The sequence below is a fragment of the Tiliqua scincoides genome, chromosome 4 (genome assembly GCF_035046505.1).
Source record: "Tiliqua scincoides isolate rTilSci1 chromosome 4, rTilSci1.hap2, whole genome shotgun sequence".
NCBI lineage: Eukaryota > Metazoa > Chordata > Lepidosauria > Squamata > Scincidae > Tiliqua > Tiliqua scincoides.
Window position 1 is genome coordinate 196288027 of NC_089824.1, and position 14678 is coordinate 196302704.

The following is a 14678-nucleotide window of genomic DNA, read 5'->3' on the forward strand; positions in this document are numbered from 1 at the left end:
TGGGATTGGGCCCTAAGTGATTTCAAAAAATACTCAGAGAAATGACTGAGTGTTAATCATTTCCACTTTGATAATCATGTTCTTTGGTAAGAGCTGTAATTGGTAGCTTTTTAATGCCAAGCAAACCCTGATATGCAGCCTTGCTAAACTGAGTAACTAAAGAGCACAGCTCTTTAAACTATGGCTGCTATTACCAGTGAACCTCACAAAAAGAATTGGTTTGTGTAACTCCTTTTTTTTTTCCAGGAAAAGATTTGAACAAGAAACTCAAATGTCCCCTAATTATTATAATTATTTCCACTTGATGTTTAATTACTTTGCCTAATGAGCCAATAGTACAGTAATAGGCAGGTAACGCTCAGCTGAAATGTTCTATTTATTTTTATACTTCTGATTCTCAATGTAAGTACCATGAGCAAATAAAGGCACGGCATTTTACATATGAAACCAAATAGGTTTATAGGCTTTACAGTCTTGATTCACACATGTATGATCATTTGCTGATATTTTATTAGTTGTTGCTTTGCTACACAGTTACTCTTACTACCTGCCTTTGTGAAAGAACTGCTGAAAAGAACTGAAGTAACACCTGATATAAAAGCAAAGTCCTGTATTTGAGCTCTGATGATCCATTTAGAGCCCAATCCTATGCATGTATACTCAAAAGTAAGCCCCATTATGGTCAATGGGGCTTACTTCCAGGTAAGTGTGGTTAGAATTGTCGCCTTACACAGGAAACTCATCAGCCGATCTTGTAACCATCCAGTAGTAAAAATGCACATGTGAACTTAACTGACTGCCCCATGATCAAAGAAAACCCATAGCAAAGGGCCATTCATCCAACAAAATAATTCTTCTGTCAATAGCTTCTGTCAATAGCTATTGACCTTCTGTCAATAGCTATGACAACAACAAGACCAGATCCTATAAGTACAATTCACTGCAGTAGCTCCCCAAAGAAATAAGCAATTAACAGTCCAATCCTGAGCTGCCTGGCGCCCAGGGCTGCAGTGGTGCTGAAATGGCGGTTTCTGACATCTCCTTGGGGGAATGAGACATTTCTCCCCTTACCCCAGGTAAGGGAAGACAGCCCGCAATGGGGCTACTCGACTCTGTGCTGGCTATTTAGCCCCGTGTTGGGCTGAGTTCCACTGATTCTACCCACTCCCTTCCCTGCCCCGCATTCCTCCCCACCCTCCCCTAGGCCCAGAACACCTCCCTCCTCATCCCAACTTGTGTTCCATCCCTGGCACTCATACAGAGCACCAGGCAGCATCTGGCAAGCCTATGACCGGTGCTACGCCAAGCCAGTTCTGGCGCTGGGCCAACACTAACTGTCACAGGCATAATTTATGGCACATTTGCGACAGTGTGCACCAGTGATGGGCTGGCACAAGCCCTTCAGGATCGGGCTGTATGCCACTAATAGGAACTGACCCAAAATCATAATGTGTAGAGCATTTGTGAATGGTCAAAGCACTTCCTATTCATTAACAGCTTGTTTACAAAATCCAATTCAAATGATTGTTGCTGTCCCCATTTGTGGGGTGGAGGGAGCACTGAAGCTCAGTGGCTTGCCTAAGAACTTATTGTGAGTCCATGGCAGAGGTAAAAATTGAACAAAGAATTTTCTGTTCTGTAGCTCAACCTCTTAGCCACCAGCTAACACCAGCTGCTGTTATAAGGCCACAGATTCGAAACTTGCTGGCAAAAAGTTGTCACTTTACTGTGGTGTCGAAATCAGTATGACAATCTGGTAATGTGGGCAGTGCTTCAATGGAATTACCAGGGCACTGCCTCAGCAGAAGAAATCCTGTTTCCTGTGCAGGCACAAATCACACAACTAGCAAGGACCTGGTGGAAAAGGACTCTGAGAGTTGCTTGCGGTAACAGAAGCTTGCTTTGCTCTGCTCAGCTCCTACCCAAGAGTCTTTTTTTTCCCTGCCTGTATGAAAGTGTGCATGTCTTCAATGCTGTCAGGCGGGCACCTGCTGCAAGCACCTGAATTCCTAAGAGGGCAATAAAAGGCTCTTTCTAAAGTGCTATGAAGACAGAATTGTTTTGGTGCCTATTATGATGAATGAGTAATATTTGGATTCCCAAGTGTTTTGAATGAGAACTACATCTGACGAGAGGAAATGATAATGAAATTGCAGTGGTACATGCTAAATGTTTCCAAGTACAAGAATGTTTAGGTTGGGCTAAAATTCATGCTAAACCATTTTACCCCATGACACATTCTCAGGGGCTCTTTTACCTAGAGGAGTCACTGAGGATGGATGTTAGTGTAGCCGTTGGACCACCAAAGGGTGGCATTCACAAAAGAGCTGAGCTGCCTACCCAGAAAACCTGGGGGTCTGTATTGACTGGGCGACTTGCCAGTGCCACATCATTCACTCAGCAGGAGTATATTGAGCCACCCGTCCCAAGCACAGTTTCCTAAACAAAGATCACATCCAATACTTTGTGTACTGCTTCACAATTCAACTTACATTATTCCATCATGCATATGCAAAATGGAGCCCATTTGAGACTGACTTGTGTACATTAACTGCTCCTTCCTCTGTATGGCCTCTATTCAGACTGTTTCTGCCCACAGAGAAAGCCCAAGAAATTTCACTGCCCGGGGTGAAATGTGCGCCCATGCCACTCTTCTCTTCCTGTGCATCTCTCAGCCTTCCTCTGCCCTTGCTCCTCCCCCATGCATCTCTCAGCTCAGCTACCCCCCACCACCACCACCACAAAAACACATTTCCCTGCCTCCGCTTGGGGATCTGAGATGGGAGAAGTTTAGGGGCTGTGGCAACAGGAGAGCCAGGATGGTATAGTGTTTCAGGAATTGGAGGATCCAGGTTCAAATCCCTGCTCAGTAATAAAGCTTCCCTGGTGACCTGTCAGTCTCTCTCAGACTGTCCTTCACAGGGTTGTTATAAGGACAAAAGGAAGGGAGGAACCATGTATACCACCCTGTGCTCCTTGGAGGAAGGGCAGTATTTCATTAGCTTTAAATTGAATTAGGCCACCGTCTGTTTGCCATTTGAAAAGAAAGGGTGGGGAGGAGGCATGTCAGGGGGAAGGGAGCGGGACAGGAGGGAGGCAGGACTGGTAGAGCTTCGCTCCACTGGATCCTGAGCCTCTGAGTCTGGCCACCGGCCCAACACAGAGGATCTTCATTCTACACGGACCCTTGGGTCACCATAGAATCAAGCAGCCCCTTTGTGGGGCTACTCACCTTACCCAGGGGAAGGAGATGAAAGTCCCCTTCTCCCAAGGAAGCGGCGGCGGCTCCCTAGGAAGTCAGCTCAGGATTGGGCTGCCCAACTCCTGTCGTTATGTGTAGTGAGAGAAGAGCTGAGAATAATGAATATTTGAGCCCATATCTATCACAGTTTAATAGGACTTGTAAGTTTAAAAGATTCTGAATTTACTGTACTTTTCAAGCAAACGTCTTCCACATCTGTTGTTGGCAACCTTCAGTCTCGAGAGACTATGGTATCGCGCTCTGAAAGGTGGTTTTGGAACATCGTCTAGTGTGGCTGAAAAGGCCAATTCGGGAGTGACAATCCCTTCCACGCTGGGAGCAAGTGCAGTCTGTCCCTGGCCTGTCTCCCTGGCTATGGGCCTTCCTTCTTTGCCTCTTAGGCTCAGACTGTTGGCCAAGTGTCTCTTCAAACTGGGAAAGGCCAAGCTGCACAGCCTGCCTCCAAGCGGGCTGCTCAGAGGCCAGGGTTTCCCACCTGTTGAGGTCCACTCCTAAGGCCTTCAGATCCCTCTTGCAGATGTCCTTGTATCGCAGCTGTGGTCTACCTGTAGGGCGCTTTCCTTGCACGAGTTCTCCATAGAGGAGATCCTTTGGGATCCGGCCATCATCCATTCTCACAACATGACCGAGCCAACGCAGGCGTCTCTGTTTCAGCAGTGCATACATGCTAGGGATTCCAGCACGTTCCATGACTGTGTTGTTAGGAACTTTGTCCTGCCAGGTGATGCCGAGAATGCGCCGGAGGCAGCGCATGTGGAAAGCGTTCAGTTTCCTCTCCTGTTGTGAGCAGAGAGTCCATGACTTGCCGCAGTACAGAAGCATACTCAGGACGCAAGCTCTGTAGACCTGGATCTTGGTATGTTCCGTCAGCTTCTTGTTGGACCAGACTCTCTTTGTGAGTCTGGAAAACGTGGTAGCTGCTTTACCGATGCGTTTGTTTAGTTCGGTATCGAGAGAAAGAGTGTCAGAGATCGTTGAGCCAAGGTACACAAAGTCATGGACAACCTCCAGTTCATGCGCAGAGATTGTAATGCAGGGAGGTGAGTCCACATCCTGAACCATGACCTGTGTTTTCTTCAGGTTGATTGTCAGTCCAAAATCTTGGCAGGCCTTGCTAAAACGATCCATGAGCTGCTGGAGATCTTCCACATATGTCTTCCACATATGTCTTCCACATATGCAGCTGAAAATATTCATTTATCCTCTAGCCTAGTCCTCATCCATTTCCATTTCTTCAAAGCAGAATTTTCTTTTAAGGTAAGGATTAAACTCTTTAGGTTTTATTAGAGAACTGGTTGTCATTATTTATTAATGACAATCCAGGTCATTTGGCAGAGCAGATAGGGCTGAGTGGAAGATATCAGTACCATCAGTAGCAGAGACATAAAGTCCTTCTTTCAAACCTCATTGGTGGTACCTTCTTCGTACAAGTACACCGCTCACAAGCACCAGACTCCTTGAAAGGTTTAACGCAGTTCTGTTTTCCCACTTGAAGTACATGCAGATGTGCACATGCAGACAACACTGCCTTCTTAGAAGGGAAAGGAAGACACTCGTAGACCTCATGTTGCCTAGACAGCCATGGTGTGCACCATGAACATGGATCCATGAACATGCACCAAGGCGAAGAGGGGGAAGAAAAACACAGCTGATTCAAGCCCAGTGTGGATTCCTGCATGGGAGGATGTTATGCCCATGTTAGGAGCAACTGCATATCTAGTATTATTTCCCTCTAGAAAAGCAGCTTCTTTTTGACTGAATCTCACATATCCTTATACACGCACACACATGCATATGTGTATGTTTCTATGTGTGCATGCTTGTGAATAGAGATATATGCCTGTACACATACTCATAATAATCACAAATAATGATGCTTCAGGCATATTCTATAGGAAGTCCCTTGCAACCATGACTATGGGAGTTTAACAGTTATTGAGGCCCTGAGCAAAGTTGCTCCTGTTTTAAAGTGTCCATTAATATGGACTTCTTTTCCCACGCTTTGCAGTTTGTGCGGCCACTTGGTTCTCATGAACCAGAGTCCATGGGACTTGCCTATGTACTGCTGCATTTCCCACACAATTGTATATCCTGGTTAAAGGAACACAGGAAATAAAAAGTATGGTGAACCTCACTGTACACACAGGAGAACAGGTAGCTCTTTCTGTGATTGTAGAGGCACTGTTCCTACTGCTGTCATCCCAGCAGAAAATTGAATACCGACTCACTGGGTTGACTAATATAAAAGAGACATTTAATTTCATACTACATCAAACCATTTCAGAAATGAGAAAGGTCGGGTGTAAGTGGAGGTTGAGGGATTCTTTTTTTCCACTGCATCTCCTTGACTTACTTAAGGGCCACGCTATGCACAACACTGAAAGCATTAATCTGGTTTAGTCAATACAATAGCAGCCAGATTGGGCTACCTGCTGCAGTTTCAATCTGTGGTGGCAGAGGTGGCACCAAAGAGGTGTGGTGGCAGAGGTGCCACCAAAGAGGTGGCAGAATCTGGGTCCTATTAACTAAATAAAAGCTAAGCCAGTGTAGGGCTAATACTGCTTTAACCATCCCATGTAGTTGGATCTGCAAGCAGGGGCAGCCTTAGGAGCTGTGGGGCCCAATTGGAAACATTTTTTTTTTGGCAGGGCCCCAGGCTATAGATTCTACAATTCTATCATTAATTAACATATCATGTAAATCAAGCACAGTAAAAAAAATTCAAAATATAAACAGCATAAACAAACACAACTGACTTCTTAAGAATTAAGAAGAAAATTAAAATTGTTGCTGTTTTAGAAAACAGCACCACCTGCAATGTGGTGTTAGGTTTCTGTTGCAGTGTGTTGTTGTTGTGTACTTGATAAGACTAGATTACCCTAGTGCAGGGCCCCCTTAGGTGTGGGGCCAAATTATTCTGACAGGCTTAAATCCAGCCCTGTCTGCAAGCTCAGTGTGGCTACAAAGGATTCCACACAAATACAGTAGAGAGAGAGAGAGCACAGACCTTGACTGAATTTTTGATTCTCTGGACAAAATGGAAAACAACTCAGGCTGCAATCCTATGCACACTTTCCTGGGAGTAAACCCCATTGATCATAATGAAACTTACTTCTGAGTAGACCTGAATAGGCTTGCACTGTCAGTTAAACAACTCAGTATTTTTATCAACTCGGTTAAAGTTGACCAGACATGACCAGACCAGCCCATTCATAAGGCTAAATGAGGCAGTAGATGGCAGCACTGCCCATCTCCATCCACCCACTTGTCTTCACTGCTCTTCCTCCTTCTCCCACTCCCCAAATGGGACACTCCTCCAATCCAGGGAGGAGCAGCAAGCACCAAGCAAGGTGGGGGGGCAGCATTTGGGACACTGCCTCAGATAGGCACCAGGAGCTCTTGAACCAGTTTTGAGCATAACAATACCAGATGAAGACCATTAAAAGACTGGATTCAAAGGAAATGACTCCTAGCTAATCCTTGCCCTCAGCACCTGATACAGCTGCCTCAGCTTTGCATTGGAAAAAGAATAAAGACTTTTTTAGACAGGGCTATAAACTGTTCATTAAGCAGGGAGCACGTTCAAGATTGTCACGCAATTACATAAAATGACAGTTTCAGAGTGTATAATTGTGTTTTCAGGTTTTCCATCACATAATATTAATGGCAAAAATTTAAGCACAATTAAATATATCTACCTTATTATCTCATTGCCTTATTTTACATGCTTCTTTGGTATATGTCTCTAGAGCCCGCTACAGGCACAGGAGCTGATGGCAGATTGCTTCAGACTTTGAAGAAGAGGCAGGGACAGTCAGTATCCTGAAACACATTATTATTTAAGCAACTTTTGCAGCGTAAGCCTATGCACGTCTACTCAGAAAAAAAGATCCATTACATTCAGTGCGACTTTCTCCCAAAGAAGTATTCATAGTTTTGTAGCATTACAACAGGATCATGTGCGCATCTACTCAGAAGTAAGTTCCACTGTATTCAGTGGAGCTTACTCCCAGGAAAGTCTTCAGCCTTAGGGCACAATCCTAACGCACCCTTGGGCTGGCAACAGTCTCTCGCACCAGCCCAGGAAGGTTGCAAATGAGCCATAAGGCACGTTTGCACCTCCTTGAGAGTTGGCCGGGCCGGCGCAGGGATGCACGCCGGCCTGCGAGGTTGATTCTGGCCTCTGCGCCGACCTCAATGGAGAGGCTTGCATTAGCTGAGCTCAGCCAATGCAAGGGTCTGGAGATGGCAGGAAGGAGGCGAGAGGGAGGCATTCCAGGGCAGGGCAGGGTGGGTGAAGGGTGGACCGGGGGCAGGGAGCAGGAGATGGGGCTGGGACCAGACAGATATGCCAGATCCTAGCCCCCATTCCCGAGCAGTGCAGAGCTGCTGCAAGCCACTCCACTGTCCTCAGACTTATGCCACCTCTGGAAGTGGTGCAAATCAAAGGAGACCCATTGGGGCTGTAGTGGCTTACTTGGGGTAAGGGGAAGAGTTTCCCCTTACCTCCTGCTGAGCAACTTTGGACCCCTCTCTTGCGCTGGATACAGCCTGTTCCAACACAAGATAGGATTGAGCTGTTAGTTTATTAATCCTTATTTTTTTTTCCATTTCCAACTAATTCTCTATTCCAGTGGTGCCCAAACCCCAGCCCTGGGGCCACTTGCGGCCCTCAAGGACTCTCAATGCAGCCCTCCGGGAGCCCCCAGTCTCCAATGAGCCTCTGGCCCTCCGGAGATTTGTTGGAACCTGCACTGGCCCGACGCAACTGCTCTCAGAGTGCGTCGTCTCAGAGGGCGACTGTTTGACCTCTCACATGAGCTGTGGGATGAGGGCTCCCTCCACTGCTTGTTGTTTCACGTCTGTGATGCAGTAGCGGCAGCAAAGGAAAGGCCAGCCTTGCTTTTGTGCAAGGACTTTTATGGGCCTTGAGCTATTGCAAGACCTTCATTCATTCATATTTATTCAAATTTTAAATGTACATTAATTCATTTTCCCCTGGCCCCCGACAGTGTCAGAGAGACGATGTGGCCCTCCTGCCAAAAACTTTGGACACCCCTCCTCTATTCTGTGACCCTTATTTTCTAACAGTCTCTGCCTGAATCCTTTGTCCCCTTACTGAATTTAATGGATTCTTATTGCCCTATTACTGTCATTATGGTCACTCATCCTTCATTCACATGTTGAGGGAATATGTGAGGGAGAAACTGGACTATACCGTCCGTCCACATGTCACAATCGCCGGGCATGCACTGAATACCCCCTTCTTATGTTCATGCATTGGGTATTAGTATGAAGGAGCTCAACAGAGATAGTTTATACAAGCCATCCAATATAGATGGATGGGCATCTACACTGACAATCGGTTGGTGTGTTTCCATTTTCTTTTCATGTGTTTTCTGAACACACAGGATATAACAAGTGAATAACGCTTCTTTGTCACTCAAAAAAATCTCCTTCCCAACATTCTATAGCAGAAATGAGTGTCAAACTCATGTCATGCAACTGGCCAAATAGCATTCATGGAGCCTACTGAGGGCCCAAAGTAAACAGGAGATGATGTCATTAAGCAAGAAGTGACATTATTAAACAGATGAAGGTGAGGACTAAGTACTTTGTTCTCATATAGGAACTCATTGGCTGCAAATGACAACAACATGCGCAAACCTTGACCATATTTTCAAGGTATGGGAGAGCCCAATTATCACGCGGCCACCCTTTCATCAGCACCACTTCTGCCAAGGTGTCACTTCACAGCTCAACAGCAAAGAGGTGCTCTGCAAAGTGATACCTTAGCACAGCAGTGCCCAAACGTCGGTCCTGGGGCCACTTGCGGCCCTTGAGGCCTTTCAATGTGGCCCACAGGGAGCCCCTAGCCTCTGGCCCTCCAGAAATTTGTTGGAGCCTGCACTGGCCCGACGCAACTGCTTTCAGAATGAGGGCGACTGTTTGACCTCTTGCGTGAGCTGTGGGATGAGGGCTCCCTCCACTGCTTGTTGTTTCATGTCTGTGATGCAGTAGCAGCAGCAAAGGAAAGGCCAGCCTTGCTTTGTGCAAGGCCTTTTATAGGCCTTAAGCTTTTGCAAGGCCTTCATTCATTCATACAAGTTCATCTTTAATATATTCATTTATGTAAATTTATGTAAATTTATTCAAATTTTAAATGTAAATTGATTCCTTTTTTTCCCTGGCCCCCAACAGTGTCAGAGAGACGATGTGGCCCTCCTGCCAAAAACTTTGGACACCCCTGCCTTAGCAGAAGTGATGCTGCTGAAAGGGCAGCCTATCTTATAATAGGGCTCTATTTGTGTCACAGCAGCATCTCCTTCTCCCTCCCTCCCCTTTTGGTCCCCTGTAGCATTCCTTGCCTTCTGAGGCCTCTTTCCATCTTTCCTGCCCAGAGCCTCTGCAGAAGTGGTGCTGCTGAAATGGCAACACAGAGAAAGCTCAATTAACATGTGGGCTAGAAAAAGAGCTTCTGTGGGCCATATGCTTGACATCCCTGTTCTAAAGGCTGCAGCATTACAGCCTCCTACTGCAGCGTACAATAGCTGTCTGTTTTCACAGCCCACTCTGCCCCACCTGTAACATCCTATAGCACCCACTTACAAATCCTCCTTCCTGCCACACAGTTTCCCTGTTTTGCATTTGTATTCATGTCCATTATATCACATTTGAGCAGGCTTTTCAGCTTCACTTAAATGTGTTTTAGAACAAATCAAAAAACTAAAATTGATTCATGAGGATTTGCTGCATTTTAATTACGGAGTGTGTTTTCAAGTGATTTAAAGGCTGATAAGAGCTTGAAACAGCTAGAAATTCAGAAAGGAAATGAGAAACATGACATTTTGAAAAGGAAACCAATTTTCTTCAACTTAAACTGCATCTCATATAAACCAAATTATAAATATACTGTGTGACTGTAATGCTACAGAGGGTCGCTTATGGAAATATGATTAGCAGCACAATTTTCTCTGAGTTTCTACTGTTTTTTCCCCCCTCCTTGAAAGTGTCTTTCAATGCAGCCAAACTCAAACAAACCCCCAGATTTTGAAAAGGAAAATGAAAATAAAATGGCAAATCCAATATGGGATTGCTGGAGGCATTCCATTATCAACTTCAGCTGTGTTGCGTAAGAGGACCGGGGACAGGCACAATTGTCAGTGGTAGATCCATGGAAGGCTCCAGAGGGATTCAGGATTTACAAAACATTATATTAACGTGAACAGATATATAAAGTGGTTTTGACTGATCTGCAATGGACTTCTAGAATGTACATTCCCCTTAAATGTACGTCTAGAATGTGCATCCCCCTTAAAATTCAGTCCCAACTGAATAATCTTTAATTATTTGTAAATTGTTTTAATTATTGTTTTTAATGTTGTATTTTTTAATTGTTGTAAGCCGCCTTGTGTGCCCTTTGGGCATAAAGGCAGGATAGAAATTATTATTATTATTATTATTATTATTATTATTATTATTATTATTATTATTATTATTATTATAATTAATCATCATCATCATCATCATCATCATCATCATCTCTTTTCTGCTAAAGTAGCAGGTTTATACAGAAATTGAGCAGCTATTTACTGTTGGTGGTTAGAGCAGGAGAAAAATTTACTCCTGACAAAAATATACTGTGCTTTGGAATGATACTGTCTTTGGAGAGGAGGGTTCAGTTTTGATCAATCAGCTTGATAAGCAATAATCAGCAAAATTAAACATTAGCCCTCTGTCCAACAGAGTGTGCTGGGAGCAACTGGGTTGCACACCATACAGTCATCCCTCGGCATCCGTGGGGGTTTGTTTCCCAGGCACCCTGCAAATGCAAAAATCAGCGGATGGTCAAATCTGCTTGAAACACATTTTTTAAAGGAGAAAAAAGTTTTAAAAAGTGTTCCTTGGTGCCGCAAACCACACCAGCTGCAGGGCAGTCTCTGGTGCTCCCTGAAGCCACTTCTGGAATGCACCTAAGCTCATGACCCTCTCCTTTGGCCCTGGTGCACCTCATGAAGAATCACAGAAGTGTCTCCAAAAAACTTCTCCCCTTCCCCGAGTTCTCTTCCTCCTCCAAACTCCAACCAACTGGCATGCACAGTTCTACTCACTCATTTCTTCTGGTTCAGGCTGGATTTTGCATTATTACTCACCCTTATCCTTATTTAAGTAATCCTGAAAAAATACATCCTGTGTTAGCCATTATGATCATGAGTACAGCAAGGTGCTTATAGGGGCAAGGGGTAACTTAAGGTGATTTTGAAAAAATATCAATCCTATGTTACTCATCCCAGCTACGTTCACAATTATTGTCGCTAAAACATGGATTTTTCCCTCCTAGCACCACTTAAGGATGGTAAAAGACACACACACACATATGTGAAGTTAGCCTTCAGCACAGGCATAACTGTGCTAATAGAAAAACGGAGACAGCTACTCTTCACAGAACCATTCATAAATATTTAGTACCTGATAGCTTTTCCTCTCCCAAACGATAACTTTAGTTTAACTCTAGACAGATAAAGTCCCAGCAGTGTTTAGCAACTGTTACCCTGTACATGCCTGATCTTCAAAGCTAAGCAGGGTCAGGCCTGGTTAGTACTTGGATGGGAGACCGCCTGGGAATACCCGGTGCTGTAGGCTTATACCATAGTCTTTCGAGACTGGAGGTTGCCAACCAGACAGATAAAGCAGGCAGTAGAAGCTCCTGTCTGCTTACAGTGGTACCTTCCCTCACATGCCTCTCCTCCCAGTGGTGTAGCTACAGGTGAGGGTGATGCAGTCAGTACTGCAGGCAACACAACATACCATGTAAGTGGCCCCTCCAATTTGCCACTGGAACCATTCTGGGCACCAATGGCAATGCTGACAGAGAATGGGAGGAGCAATTTACTTGGCGCATTGCAGCACCTGCAGTACTTACCACACTGCCCCTACCTTAAGCTATGCCACTGCTCCCTTTGCTTTCTGCTCCCTTGATTTGAAAAGGCAGAAGGCAGCAGAGAAGGAAACATGTAGAGGCGATGACAGTGGTGACCTAGAGCAGTGGTTCCCAACCTGAGGTACATGTACCCCCAGGGGTACTTGCCAGTACCTTTAGGGGTACTTGAAAAAGAATTGAATAATGGCAGAAAAGGCAGGTCTGTATTAGAATGCCTTGTAGGGCTGGCATTAGAATGCCTTGCGGGGCTAATATGAGGGGTCCAATTTATGGAAATGGGCTGCCAAGGGGTACACAAGTGAAAAAAATGTTGGGAACCACTGACCTAGAGCATCTCTTGAGATCTCCACCCCCCCCCCAATTCCTCTTTCCCTCTCTACTATCTTTTTTAAGCCATTTTTGCCCAATGTTGCATATACGCAAGAGGGATCAAATGTGTACACCTGTGGCCTGGGCAGAAATGAGTTAAAATCATGGGAGTTGGAAGGTTAGAAGACTTGTATGGTGTGGGTCTAGGCAAGGCTAGAATGAGTGACATGCATGGGACACTACCCATCAACTCATCACCTATGGCCAAGCCACCACCTGTGACTTCCACCCCAGTGTGCCATGGTCCCACTTAAAATGTGGCTGCCCCACCTAGCAAGGAAAGCTCGCTGTGGCCCTGGTGAGGGGTTGCTCATGAAAGAGACCACCCAGCTGAGCCAAACCCCTAACACTCCAGTATCTATCAACTACCACAGATTTCCCATCATTTACTGATATAGAGAGCAAGAGGAGCTGCCACCCACGGTCACCGCCCTTCTCCCACTGCAAATAAGCTTGGGAGGCCCATTGCAGGTTTGTGCTCCAGGGCCCCCAGCAACCTAGCACTGGCACTGTTCCCTGTACTGCCAAGAATTGTGCACCACTGATACCAGATACGGAAAACTAAGGAGCCAATCGAAACAAGTACAAAGTTGCTTCTGCAAGTTGTTCATAAAAATTAAGTCACCATGGCTTTGTGCACAAATTAAAGTTAAGAAATGGAATAAGCTTGCAGCAACCTTCCATTAAAAGATTACAATGATGTCCAGGATATTACATTTTCTTAAAATGTGGCAGAGAACTCCTTAAATTATTGCATGTATAGGACAGTTGTAATTGCTGACCTTTTCTTCAAACAAAACATGACCACCGTGACATTTTATTTAAAGGGCTCTGGTTTGGTAGGACTTTGGAAAGTGACTTTGGAAAATCATCAGTAGAAACTGCTAAGGCTCAGGAGAAGCAAAGACAGGCAAAACCAATCGCTGCTTTCAGATGATATACTGCCTCATTGGCAAGGCAGTAATGAATCACCCAAAACTTATGCTCTTCAAATGCAGGAGAAAAGAGACTGAATCATAGTCACTCATTTGTTAGCAGCCTCATCATGCTTGTTGTAACATCTAGTTCCAACCACAGGGCCTGGCCAGAATTGTGGGTGCCCATACCTTGAACCAGATTGGAGTTTGTGTTTTCTAAAATGGCATCTCTGTAGTAAGCTCTGGGACTAGGTGCTGGAGCCTAGACTTAAGATGGTGGCAACCAGAGCCAGACCAAGACCTCCTGGCACCTGAAGCTGCATGCCAAATGCTCCACCCTCTGACTAAGTGATGTACCAGCCTCTACTCCTCTCATTCCCTGTGTGGTTCTAGCCCACTACTCTCCTTTCCTCCACACTTCCTCTTCCTCTCCACTTCCCTCATCCTGGTTCAAGCCAGGGAGTGTGGGAGGAGGAGGAACAGTGAAGGCAAGTGGGCAGACCCAGGCAGAAGCATATTTAATGGCCCCAGCACCCAGGGCAGTAATGTCAATTCTGGGTTTGCCTGGAAAAGGAGGAGTCACTGGTGGCAGCTGTTTCACAATCCGACTGCCACCCCCCATTCCTTCTGTGGGCGCTCCCCCTTGAAGGGGCACTCCCTTCAAGCGGGAGCGCCACAGGAGAAGAAACAGGGGCAGCAGCCAGATCATTAAGCAGCCACTGCCAGTACCTCCTCTGGAGAACCTGGAAGTCACAGAGGAGGAGGCCCTGGCGGAAGAAAATAATTAGTGCCTCCTTGGCGTAGCACTCAGGGCAGGTGGCCCTCAGCTTGCACCCTTGTTACATCTCTGGCCTAGGTCATTGCTCCCTGCCAATCAGCAAACTGAGGTGACTGCTTCTGTCAGTCTCATGGGAATGACACTGTACAGATTTTACATTTCTCTTGTTGTGGTTGCCAGCCCTGCAAACTAAGATGAGATGTCAGAATAATTTCTCCACATTGCTAGGGCAAGAGAAAAATCATATAGAAGCCTAAATATCCTCATCTCCTTTCCATAACCATTTGTAGCTGATGCTATGAGAAACATCTAGAAAAGCAATTCCCCTTTTAAAAATCCATTTCATGTAAGACCTTCAGGCCTTTCTATGATTTTTCTTTTGTAGCCCACAGCAATGCTGGCTAAATAATC